Below are 12,058 nucleotides of genomic sequence, written 5' to 3'. Positions count from 1 at the left end.
CAGAGGTAAAAGCTCATGCAATGGGTTGACACTGCTGGCACAACGGCCTCTCATTTCTCTGTTTCAACTCCCCTCCCACCATTTCTCATTTCTTCACCAGAGCTGAACAGACAGCTGGCAAGGGACAGAGCCTGCATTTTTGTCCCTGTCTCTTCCCCCTGCTCTACTTCTCTGACCCCATCCCATTCCTCTCCCCTCTCACCACCTCTCTTCAGAGATATGAGCCCAAAGGCCAGAGCACTTGTGATCATCGAAGATTCCTTGGCATTTATCCAGTCAACCCCCTGGCCCCACCGCCTCCCCCCAGGTCCTAGCCCCAGTTCCAACTCAAGCAACATTGGGCCCACCTCAAAGAATTCTCCCAGTAGTTTCAATGGGAAAAGATCACTTCCTGGCCAAACCTTTTGGGTCATGTTGCAGTAGACTATTATATGCTTCACCCAAGCAGTGGATGCATTTGGAGCTCAGTCTGCAAAGGGCCTCGCAATCCTTGGGAGTGGAAGGCATAAGATAACCCTCAGGGCCTTTTCCCCCCTCGCTCAGCTGCTCTGTTTTCCTCTCCTCTCTTCTTCCTCATGATTTCCTGATCTCTCTTCTTTCCTCTCTCTCTTTGTGCAATCTTCCCCACCCCCCTTTTTCACTCCCTCTCCCATACCCATTTCTCACCCACCTCTATTCATCTCCTCACCTCCCTGTCTTCCCTTCCCCAGTCTCTTTTCTCTGCCCTCCATTTTCCCCTCTCTCCCCACTCCCCCATCCCCCAATCTCTCCCTGATCGCTTGCTGAAAGCTTGGGGCAAGTTAACTAGTCCCTGCTGCCTGGCTGTGTCTGTACACTCGCCCTGCCAAATCACTGCCAAACCACAGCACAGAGACCCCACAGACACACACACATCCAAATCAGTCCCTCCTTCCAACAGGGCCGGAAGAGGGGAGCCCTCAGACCCCCTGGGCCAGCACACGCAGCCTTGGCGGCAAAGCAGATCCTCCTCTATGGAGATGCCAAGACCTGGCCTGCAGCCTCCTGCCAAGAAACAGCTGCTGACGCTCCCAGACTCCTAATGGGACTCTGGGCAAGGAAGCGTGACAGGGCTCCAAGGGCCGGGCTTGCTGCACAGCATGTAAGGACCACAGAGCTCAGCTCTGCTGTGGTTTCCCTGGAACTGGCAGCAGAGAATTCCTGCCAACTCCACCACCCAGTGCATGCCCGACCACCCCGCCGCGTGCATCCCTTATGCTGAGAGCTCCACCGTGGTGCCCTGGCTCAGATGGCCTCGACGGACCAGACGCTGGAGCGGTGAGGGTTTCACCTTCCAGCACGGTGGACTCACTCCCTGCTCTTGGCTGGTAAAGCCAGCCTTGGTGCCCATGACCCAGAGCAGAGCCACACCTCGTCCTTGCAGGCTCTGGCACCAGCTGCTCCCCAGCCACGAAGTGCAGCTCAGGGCTGGGTGTTTCCGGAGCAGAGTCAGCCCTGGATGAGAAACTGCTGTCGGGTCAGGGTCACTGAGGCCTAGACGACCCTTGGCCAGCCCTGGGGACATGGCAGGGGCACACGGGACTCTGCTCATGGTCTTGCCCCCTCCAACAGGGCAGAGCCTCATGTACTGCTCTGACCCCCTGGTCCCCCTGCCCAACCTCGTCCTCAGCTCGCACAGGCTCCTTGTGGCATCACACTGCACAGATGCCCCCCATGGTGCCCCCTTATTCCTGCCCCCACTCCTGGGCATCACATTGCACAGCTCCTCCTCCCCCCACCCCCGGGATGCCAGTGGTTCCCTCACCACACCAAAGGTATCAGACTCCCTATCACTACCACACGGCAGGGACCCCTGGATTTCTCGGGGCATCCCCAGATCTCTCCTCCCCGCAGCCTTCTCTTGGATTCACACCCCAGGTGCACAGGCCAGCAGCTCACTGAACCAACACAAGGTCGACAGAGGTGCCCCACCCCTGGTGGCTACCAGTGGCCAGAGGGGCACAGAGGGTGCAGCACACCCTGCTGTGCTGGGGCGGGGGGTGAGCAACAGGCTCCCGCCACACACACCCCATGGGTACCCTCCATTCTGCCCCCTATACGGTCCTGTCACTCTCCCATCATGAGGAGGCCGGTTCTGATCACTGGGTCCTGAGGATCCCCCCACTCCCATTGCACCCCAGAGGGTCCCCTGCCAGAGGTCACTGACCCATCAGCTGGCAATGCTGGGGCGACGCTGACCAGGACGGCAAGGACAAGGGGCCATGGCACCTTCCAAACGGGCCAGGATCCTGTTGGGAAAAGGCACCCAGCCCCCGTCCTGGGACAGCCCGGGTGTGTGTCCCCCGCGCCTGGGATGGTCAGGTTGGAACAGAGGTTGCTTCCTAGAGACAGAGGAAGGACAACTCTCAGGTGCACAGGAGTGTAGCAAGCTGGCAGACTGGGTAGCGAGTGTCAGCTGTGCACCAGGCTCTGTCCTAACCCTGAGGAACCCAGCCCTGGATGCTCCAGTCCTGACCTGCAACCTGCCCCCCCCCCCCCCACACACACACACACCCCGCGCCCGACCTGCAGCCCACTCCCCACCACATGCGCCATCCTGACTTGAACTCCTTGTTACTTCAGTCCTGCCCCCCACCATGGCCCTGCAGTACCCCCCACATGCCAGCCCGGGGCCCCTCCACAGCCCTGTAGTGACACCCGCTACATTCCAGCGCTGCCCTGCCCCCCATGTCCCTGCCAATGCCCCTCCCTCCTGCCCTGCAGCCCCTGGTGTCCCAGCCTGGCTCTCTCCTAAGCAGAGACAGCCAGTTCTGGCTCCTCCTACAACCTGGGGTTTGGCATGTATCAAGCCTCCAGTGGGAGGCAGGGACGTGCATGATCAGAGTCCTCCTCTCACATATGATCTCAAGTAGGACAAGACTCAGCTCTCAGCGGTGAAAGATCAGCCCCTTACTCCACTTAAGCCTCCAGATGGCTCCTTTACTGACTGGCCTATGTTTACAGGGTGCCTTGTTTTTTCTGCAGGGGGTGGGGGCTTCCGCAGCAGTGGGTGGCAGCTCACCAAAATCCACCTGCCTCCCCTCCCTGCTCCTACAGCGTCTCCTTAACGCTGCCAGCTACAGGTTCAAGCAAGGGCATGGCAGATACAGCTTCTTGCCTTTCCTTGCAAGGAGCTCAGCTGGGAGAGCACGGGTGGTCCCAGATCTATGGAGCCCGCCCAGCCCAACTCCATCAACCTCCCATGCAAGAGGACATCACAGCTTAACACAGTCCCTGGGCCCTCATACTGATCGCACTGGCCTTCCAGCATCCCATATAGTAGCACTGGGAACCCCAACTAGGGATCCAGGCTGGTGTGCTAGATGCTGTACAAATCCACAGCAGAGAGACAGTCCCTGTTCCCTGCTACATCTGCCCCTCTTTGATTCCTCAGTCTCCCCCTTTCCATGTCCTCGCCCACTTCTGTCTTTTCCATCCTGACTTAAACATGTATCCCTGGCCAGTCTCCTAAATCCCTTCCCACAACCACTTTTCATTGAGGCAGCAGCAGGAATGGAGCCTGATCTCAGTCTCTGCCAGACCCAACATAATCCCCCTTCCCGCAACCGGGCATTTGCTTTGCACACCACTGGTCCCTGCAGCTGGCATAATGGAGATGACCTCATCTGGGTTGCCAGTGCTGCCAGGAATCCTGCCCCCCGCCCCCAGCCGCTTAAGAGCCAGCCTCAGCCAGTTTTCTGCCATCGGCTCCCCGCCCAATCGCTCCTTGGCTCTCACTCTCTCACAGGCATTAGCCTAAGGAGGGGCTGCAGTGGCTTATTCCAAACAGTTGATTGTATTAATTCCCCGACAGGAAAAAAAAAAAAAGGAAAACATTCATCCCAAGGCATTGTGGGAGAAGTTATGCAAATTAATCCCCTGGAAGCCAGAGGCAGCCCCCTCACTTATATTCACGTTACATTAGCACTGAGAGGCCACAGCTGAGATCAGGGCTCCATCGCGCCAGGCATGGTACAAAGTCACGGCCCAGAAAACCTGACAGCCTAAATTGACAAAGTATTATCCCCATTCTACAGATGAGGAAACTGAGGCACAGAGCCATCAAGTGATTTGCCCAGCATCATACAGGAAGTCTGTAGCAGAGAAAGAAATTGAACCCAGGTCTGCTAAGTCCCAGCCCGGGGTCCCCAGCCACAAAACCATCCTTCCTCTCCTCGGTGCAGTTTCACTTCACTCACCTCCTTGCTGTCTGGGAAAGCAAGCCGAGCAATAACACCAGCAGAGCTCTGGCCGACAGCTCCCAAGCCCCCATCCCATTCCAATTTAATGAGCCCCTTAGTTACGGTGTATTCTATAAACACCACTGCATTATTAGAACCAGATTCATTACAAATTAGCAGTTAGGTCATAAAGAGAACCTGGCTGCAGCCTGCTCCCAGAGCCCAAACACCCCCAGGCAGCAGGCAGAGCTTGGAGTCCCCCAGATGTTGCACTGGGGCATGACGGAGCCCTGCAATACTGACCCGGCTTCCCCGGGGTCTTTTGACAACAGTGGATAGGTCTCAGCAGGGGAAGGCTGGAAGACTTGGACTGTGCAATGCCAAAGTGGGCATGTTTAGTCTAGAGAAGAGACGGCTGAGGGAGGACACGATCATGGTCTGCAAATATATTAAGGGCTGTTACAAAGAAGATGGTGAGCCATTGTTTTCTGTTTCCGCTGACGGTAGGACAAGGAGTAATGGGATTAATCTGCAGCAAGGGAGAGTTAGGTTCAGTATTAGGAAAAACTGTCAAACTATAAAGATAGTTCAGCTCTGGAACAGGCTTCCAAGGGAGGCTGTGGAATCCCTGTCACTGGTGGGTTTTCAGAACAGTTTGAACAAACACCTGCCAGGGCTGGTCTAGATTTCCTTGGTGTTGCTCTCGAGGTCCCGTCCAGCCCCGCATTTCTCTGATTCTATGCAAGGAAGTGCTGTCCCCAGGGCTGGGGCCTCAAACTGCCCCTGCCTGGGGCACGGGATGGAAGGAAGAACGCCCTCGTTGGAACGCATGCTGGTGCTCAAGACTGTAGGCAGTCACTCGGCAGCCAGCTCTCAGCCGTACGCCTCGGCTCCATGACCGCAGGACATTTCGGAGTGCATGCTCTTCTCTGTCGCAAGGCTGGACAACCACAGACCACAAGACTCAGATGCATCCTTAGCAGCTGCCAAGAGAGAGTGCCAGCAGTCTTCAGGCTGCAGTCCCCCACCCAGCCTACACCAGCCATCCCAGGCTCAGCCTCTGTCCCCAGCTCCAGGTGTTAGGCTCTGCTGTGGGGTCCCCTGTGTCAGGCCAACATCGGGCGAAGCCATGGTGGAAGCCACCGAACAATCAAAGCCCTCCCTGTTCCCCAGTGGGATAAATGCACTCAGGGCCTGTGTTCTCCATGGTCTCCTTTACCGCATGCTCCCAAGCTGCATATCAGGGCTTTTAGCATTGAGTATGGTCATGTTCAGAGGGGCTTCCCTAGCTGGTCCCACAGCAATGCCAGCTGCCCTGTGGCACAGCTACACAGGACAGATTTGGGCTCACACACAGTCCTTGCCCTCGGGGGCATGGCAAGCCCACCCCTCCAATGTTCAGATGTTTCTCCCCTTCCAGGATTACCTAACGGGCCAATGCCAGAGAAGTGGGGGAGCTCCCCACTGCCCACCTCACCACACAGGGCTTGGTGCAGGCTGCTGGAGAGCCAGCTCCTTGCAGGGGCTTTGGAGCAAGTGGAATGATCAAAGCTGGGGCTAGATCCCAGGGCCAGGAGCAGATGCCCAATCCCCACAGAGATTCTAGGAGAAAGGGTCTTTGTCCTAGACAAGTTCTGACGGGCCACAATCCTTGTAGGGCTCTCTTTGGGGCCTGTAGGGTGAGCAGCCAGCCACTGGCCCACAAGGCTAGATACTGACTGGAGGCAAGAGAGTCAGGGCCTTTGACAAATGCTAACGCCCATCGTGATTAAAAGCACTGACCTTCTCCATCTTTGACCTCAAGGTCCCAGGGAGTCAAAGGGCAGCACAGAGTTCCCAACAACACAGCAGCCAGCGCAGACTCTGTTGTGACTGGTGTATCGTGGGGAGGGGATTCCTGCTCCCCCCACCCCGAACACACACACACATACCGACCTCCAAAGGGTGCCCTGTTTTCACTTTCATTTCACGCCCCCCGTGAAGCTAAGCCAAGGCAGATGAATCACGCTGCAGCAGCGCAGAGATCAGCCCTCTAGCACATATAGCCCTGGCCCCAGACGGTACAGCACCCTGGCAAAGACAGCTCAGCCTCAAAGGGTGAGAGCCATTGTACAGCGCGGTCTTCACGCTAAATAGGACCCACACACCTTCAGGAGCACTTTGCAGACACTGACGGACAGTATCTCCCAGCATCCCTGTTCTCCTGCCCTTCACCTGAATGGGTCTTGGCAGCCTGTTCCATTCACTCTGCAGGGCCGGCCTACAGCAGGCTCTGTGCTTGGAAAGTGCCTGGCACATTCTGGGCACTACCCCAAGCTGATGAAGCTGTGTATTATGGCCTGGGGAAAGTGAGGCAGAGAGGGGAAAGGACGTGCCCAAGGAGTCAGAGTCGGGTGATGCTCAGGCTCTGACACCACGCTAGCCACATCCAGGTTGGGTCCTGTGCTGGTGTGAGCTTATAGACCGCACTTCTCTCTCCTGAGTCCAGAGATGCCAAGGCCAGGCAGGAGGAGGAGAGAGGTCTCTGCAGAAGCTAGCATCCCCTGAAATTAATAAGGCTCATTTCACTCCACCTTTGGGCACCTCCAGAAGGAGAAAATAATATTAGCATTGCCATGGTAACCCGCCACATGAGGCAAAGAAAACAAACTGCTCTTCAACTGCCCATTCTCCACCCCACTTTAACAGGGCGTCAGCAGCCAGAACCGAGGGACCCTGGTGGAAGCCAGCAGGCCGCCTCACTCAGCACTGAGGAGGGTCCCCGGAGCAACGCTCGCTCCTCACTGTTCAGAGATGCCACCCTCAGGCTGACGGGTTATGCCAAACCCTCCTCCTCCACACTGCCCTGCCATGGCAGCTTGACGGTCTGCCCAAAGCATCCCCTTTATAGTCACTCCACCCACACCCTGGCTCATCTCGACCAGGAGGCACAGAACAACCTCCCTCCTCCACCCAGCTCCTCTCCTCTCCATGTCATGGACCTACCCAGGCTCCCCTCCTGCCTGAAAATACAACGCGAGCTGTGTCACTCTTTTGTCCTACCTTACGGAGGGATGGAGCCCCCAGCTGCTGTTGCACCATTAAGCCGTGGCCTTCGGGTTAGTTCCCTGGTCAGGCTGATTGCATTACCAAGTCGATGGTGAGGCCATGGAACAATTATATTAGGAGGCCTTAGAGTTAGCTGGATGGGGAAGGATGGTCTAGTGGTTAGGGCAGTAGCCTAGGCAGCCCAAGTTCAAGTCCCTGCTCCCCCACCAACTTCCTAGGTGACCTTGAGCAAGTCATTTCACCTCCCTGTGTTCCCCATCTGCGGAAGGGGATAATTGCAGGGCCCTGCCTTATAGGGAGGTTAGATACAATAAAGGTGTGAGGTGTGATGGGGGCCAGATAAGGAATTGAGCTCTAGCAGGAAGGCAAAGGCAGCTCGGGCTAGTGGAAAGAAGAGCCCAGCGCATTGGAGAAGATTTTCCTAGGCTTCGGTTAACCATTGACAGGACAGTCCCCGAATCCCATCGCTCCTCGTGGCGTGACCAACTCAGCCAGCCAAAGACGCCATGCCAGCGTGGCCGATTTCAAAGCAGCGACTCCAAGTGTGGTTGATCAGAGGAGTAACGGCTGACAATGTCCTGCTGCAGCACAGCAACCTGACATCAAGGACTCACGATCAATCTCTCTGGTGAGAAGAGGGTGGCACCAGCTCAGGGTGTGAAGGAGCAGAAAGGAAACCTCAGGCCCTGCCCCACTGAACATACAGCAGGGCTGCTGCAGACAGATTCCCTGAACAATCCTGTTACTATTTGCCGGCAAAGAGGGGGCCCCACTGATCTAATCAGAGACACACATGCCCCCGCCAAGGCTTACTTGTGCATTACAAGTTTCAGAGTAACAGCCGTGTTAGTCTGTATTCGCAAAAAGAAAAGGAGGACTTGGGGCACCTTAGAGACTAACCAATTTATTTGAGCTGAGCTTTCGTGAGCTACAGCTCACTTCATCGGATGCACGGTATGCATCCGATGAAGTGAGCTGTAGCTCACGAAAGCTCATGCTCAAATAAATTGGTTAGTCTCTAAGGTGCCCCAAGTCCTCCTTTTCTTTTTGTGCATTACAGCATATCGGAAGACCTGGCCTCTCCCCTCTGGCTAGATGCTTGCAAAGACAAACGAGCTGCTGCCTTTTGTATGTCACTTCACAGACAGCCCACTGCCCACCAGAAATTCGGATGGGGGAACTGCAGTGTGGGCGAGAGCTTCAGGTTGGGATGACAGATCATGAGCAGGTAAGAACAAGGCCCAGTGCATACTTTAAAATGAGATCCACCCGCCTAGCTACATCCCGAGTCCCCTTGCGTACCCCGGCTGTGGACGCAGCTAGCTGGATGGAAGGCTTTTTTTGTCACCCTAGCTCCTGCCGCTTGGAGAGGCAGAGCAACTTCAGCAATGGAAAAACCTCTTCCATCACTGCGGGAAACACCTCTGCTACAGCATCACAGCTGCAGTGCTGTAACCATGCCACTGTCGTGCCGGTAGTGTAGACGTGGCTCTAACTAGCAGAGTGGCTAGGAGATGGAGCAGGGCAATACAGCCAGTGGGATTTCACAGCGCTGCTCTCACGTCCACCCCGCCACCTTGTCTCTGTTGAAGGAGCTGGTCAATTTTCCCTTGCTCAGCAGATGTGGAAATTTATCTGCCTGATAAATGAGGTCAGAGCAGATGATCTAATGGTCCCTTCTGGCTTTAATCTATGAATCTCTGCCTCCCTCTCAATACAATACTCACCAGAAATTAATCAAACAAGCCTTTATCACCTTAAAGCCCAGACACCGCAAATATTTCCAAATCTCTATAAGGCTCCAGTGATGGGTGCTATTAAAGAAACCCCTCAAACAGCTGAACTGGGCATTTCTCTCATCCCCAGGGCTGCCCGTTTAATGATAACGCCTACAAGAAACGTACCATGACAATACAGGCTGTGTCAGGACTGGAGGATCAGAACTGAAGCCAGAGACATGGGACAGCAAGGGAAAGCCTGGGCTCTTTTGAGCTGAGTTATGCAGTTTTATGGATGAAAGGATCAGAGTGAGGAGTCATTTGTTTAAGATGGGTGCACACACTGAGCAAACAAACCAGCCTACCTAAAAAGAGTCACTTGCCATCTCTCTACTCTGTTTCTAGCTCAGATCTTCCAGTCTTTCTGTCTTGATGCATCCCATCAGGCTGACAATATGACTGCTTCCTACTTTGTGATTTAATAGTTACATTTTGTATATGGAGGGCATTTACGAGACAGTGTTAGCCATGTTTTCACATTGGGTCAGGCAATCAGAAGCTATTTATTATCCCTAACAGCTTTCTCCAAATTAAATTATTAGCTTTATTGTTAAGATGTAGGGACTAAACAAAAAAAAAAAAAAAAAAAACACATCCAGGGTGGATCTTAACCCGCACAGCTATTTTAAAACAAAGTATTAAATTCTACTGCTGTAAAGACTCTCAGAGGAAGAGCAAAATGTGTTTACAGAACGTTTGCAGCCATAACATGCAATATAATTTGAAATAAAAGATATTTACAAAACACAGGCCCAGCCAGAACGCTGATCCTGACAGGAGATTGCAGGAGAGACTCGAGAGCTAGGAAAAGTCAAACAAACCCATCACCTTCCCCCAACCCTGGATCACCCTCCCCCTACCAGACTGCCTAGGGAGTTCGCACACAGGTTACGCAGAACCCACGCAAGAATTGTCTGACTGCCATCCAGAGTCCAACCCCGACAGCTCATCCCGAATGAAGCTCTAGACTCCAAGTGTCTCCAAGTTTCCAAAGCTCTTGTACTTCCCAGTTGCTGCTGGGGACTGGGCATCTCCAGTTGTCTGGGAAACATAAGCCAGTGTTGCCATGGAACTGGAATTCAGCTGACCACCGAGCTGCTTCTCCCAGCCCACCGCATCAAACAGCCTCACTCTGAATGTTCAACCATAGCAGATAAGGTTAACCACAGAAACCTGGCTACTAAATCCCACTCAGCACATTTTATCATTTCCCCATATGGCTGAGATCCTGATATAGGCATTCACCACTGCATATCCCCGCACCACAGCTTCTGATTACAGGCCCGGCTTAGGAAGAACTTGACTGTTACGTTGGCTCCTAATTCATCCCCCGGGGGGGCTGGAGAGCCCAGCGAGACTTCCAGGCTTGGGGGTGGGGGGGGCGGAGCAGTGGTGTGGCGCGGTTGGCCTCTGAGATGTGACTCAGGAGATCACGGCAGGCCCAGAGCTGCTCAGAGCAGGTTTCCCTCCTGGCTCCATAACCCAACTGCAACCCACCCTCATGCCAGCAAGCCGCCAGCCTGCGCATGTGTGGCAGTGGCCTGAGTGGAAACACAGAAGAGATTGAATCCAGAGCCCATGTCCACTGCCTGGGCTTCACCCACCGCATGGCACGTACACACTAAATGACAATACACGGGAGCCTCGTTTACCCTCTTTGCTTCTCCACCTTCTTCCTCCAGCACTGAGGAGCCACCTCAACAGCATGGCTCAGATCAGTGTTGTTTGCATTGCCCCCATTCTTCCTGCTCAGCTAGCTCCCGCATTTAACCTCCCAGTGAACCGAGTGACCCTGCCACGTGTGTCTGGTGACCCAGAATTACCTGGCAGGGTGGCCCACAAGCCTGGATCACTGTGACATTGTAATAAAGTTACGAAACAGCCCATTTCCCAGGCTCTATGGGGAAACGGCACCACAGATTCCTCCCAAACGGGGCACACTTTTTCCCCAAGCTTCAGGGACGGCCTGGGAACTGAAGTAACCTGCATATTAAGCCAGCCTCTGTACTCCCCCAACCACCCAGGCCAGCTATCCAAGTGACCCTCAGTTATCCCCACAGCCATGGCATGAAGGAATCATCCATTGTCCACGTTCACTCACTCTCGTGACTCCCATCATTAGGCCTCGAGCCTCTTCTGGGGTGGAGCTAAATTCCTTCATCATTTTCATGCGATCTTGGGCTCCCAGACTAGCCCCTCAAGCTCTGCCTGGGGAAAGCACCTTCTGGGAGGAGAGGGGAATTCCTGCTCCACATTGCTTAGTCATTGACTCCTCTCTACCACCAAGGAGGAGTCTCATCCAAATGATTTGGACAACGCTTGCCAGGGACTGATCTGAGAACTGCCAGACTCGCTGCACTGATTGTTAGTACTGTCACTGGGAACAGCCTGAGCCCAGTCCTGGCTTGGGACTCACCACTCCCCCCTTCCCGCCTGAATTCAGGGACAATGGGCCCAGCGGCCATTTCAGGATCTATCCCCCAGCTCCCCACAGCCTTGCCTTGGACCCTGGCCAAGCCTGAGCCAGCAGAAAGGACAGCCCATGCTGGCTGGGAGGGCATCAGCGTCAGCGTTCTCCTCGCCGCGTGGTGGAGGACGGTGGTGTGCGGGAAAGCCTGACACTGCTCGGTCACAGAGTGCTGTTGCTGCTGTCGCCCCCTGAGCTGCGTCTGATATGTGACGAGTTGGGTATTTAATTTTTCTGCTCTGCCGTTGGGTACTGGCTGCTGCACCTCGACGCTGGATGCTGACCGCAGAGATGGGCCACTCATCTGGAATGAGCCCACATTCCAAAACAGCAGAATTTCCTGCCCAAAGGAAACTCCAGTTCCTGCCTGCTCATTGGGGATGTGGCACTAGCCGTGCCAGGGCACCCCCTGCACAACAGCGCTCTGACCCAGGGCACTAGCTCCTAGCTCAAGCCCATCCGTGGGCTGTCAGATCCGCAGGTTAGGTACAATTCCATCCTCTCCAGATTCGGGGCTCTCCGCCCTCCCCTGCACTTAGTTTGGTCACCGTCATTCCCTGTCTCTC

The sequence above is a fragment of the Lepidochelys kempii genome, chromosome 7, assembly GCF_965140285.1.
Source record: "Lepidochelys kempii isolate rLepKem1 chromosome 7, rLepKem1.hap1, whole genome shotgun sequence".
NCBI lineage: Eukaryota > Metazoa > Chordata > Testudines > Cheloniidae > Lepidochelys > Lepidochelys kempii.
The sequence above is the reverse complement of the archived record's forward strand: the minus strand, read 5'-3'. Positions refer to the sequence as shown.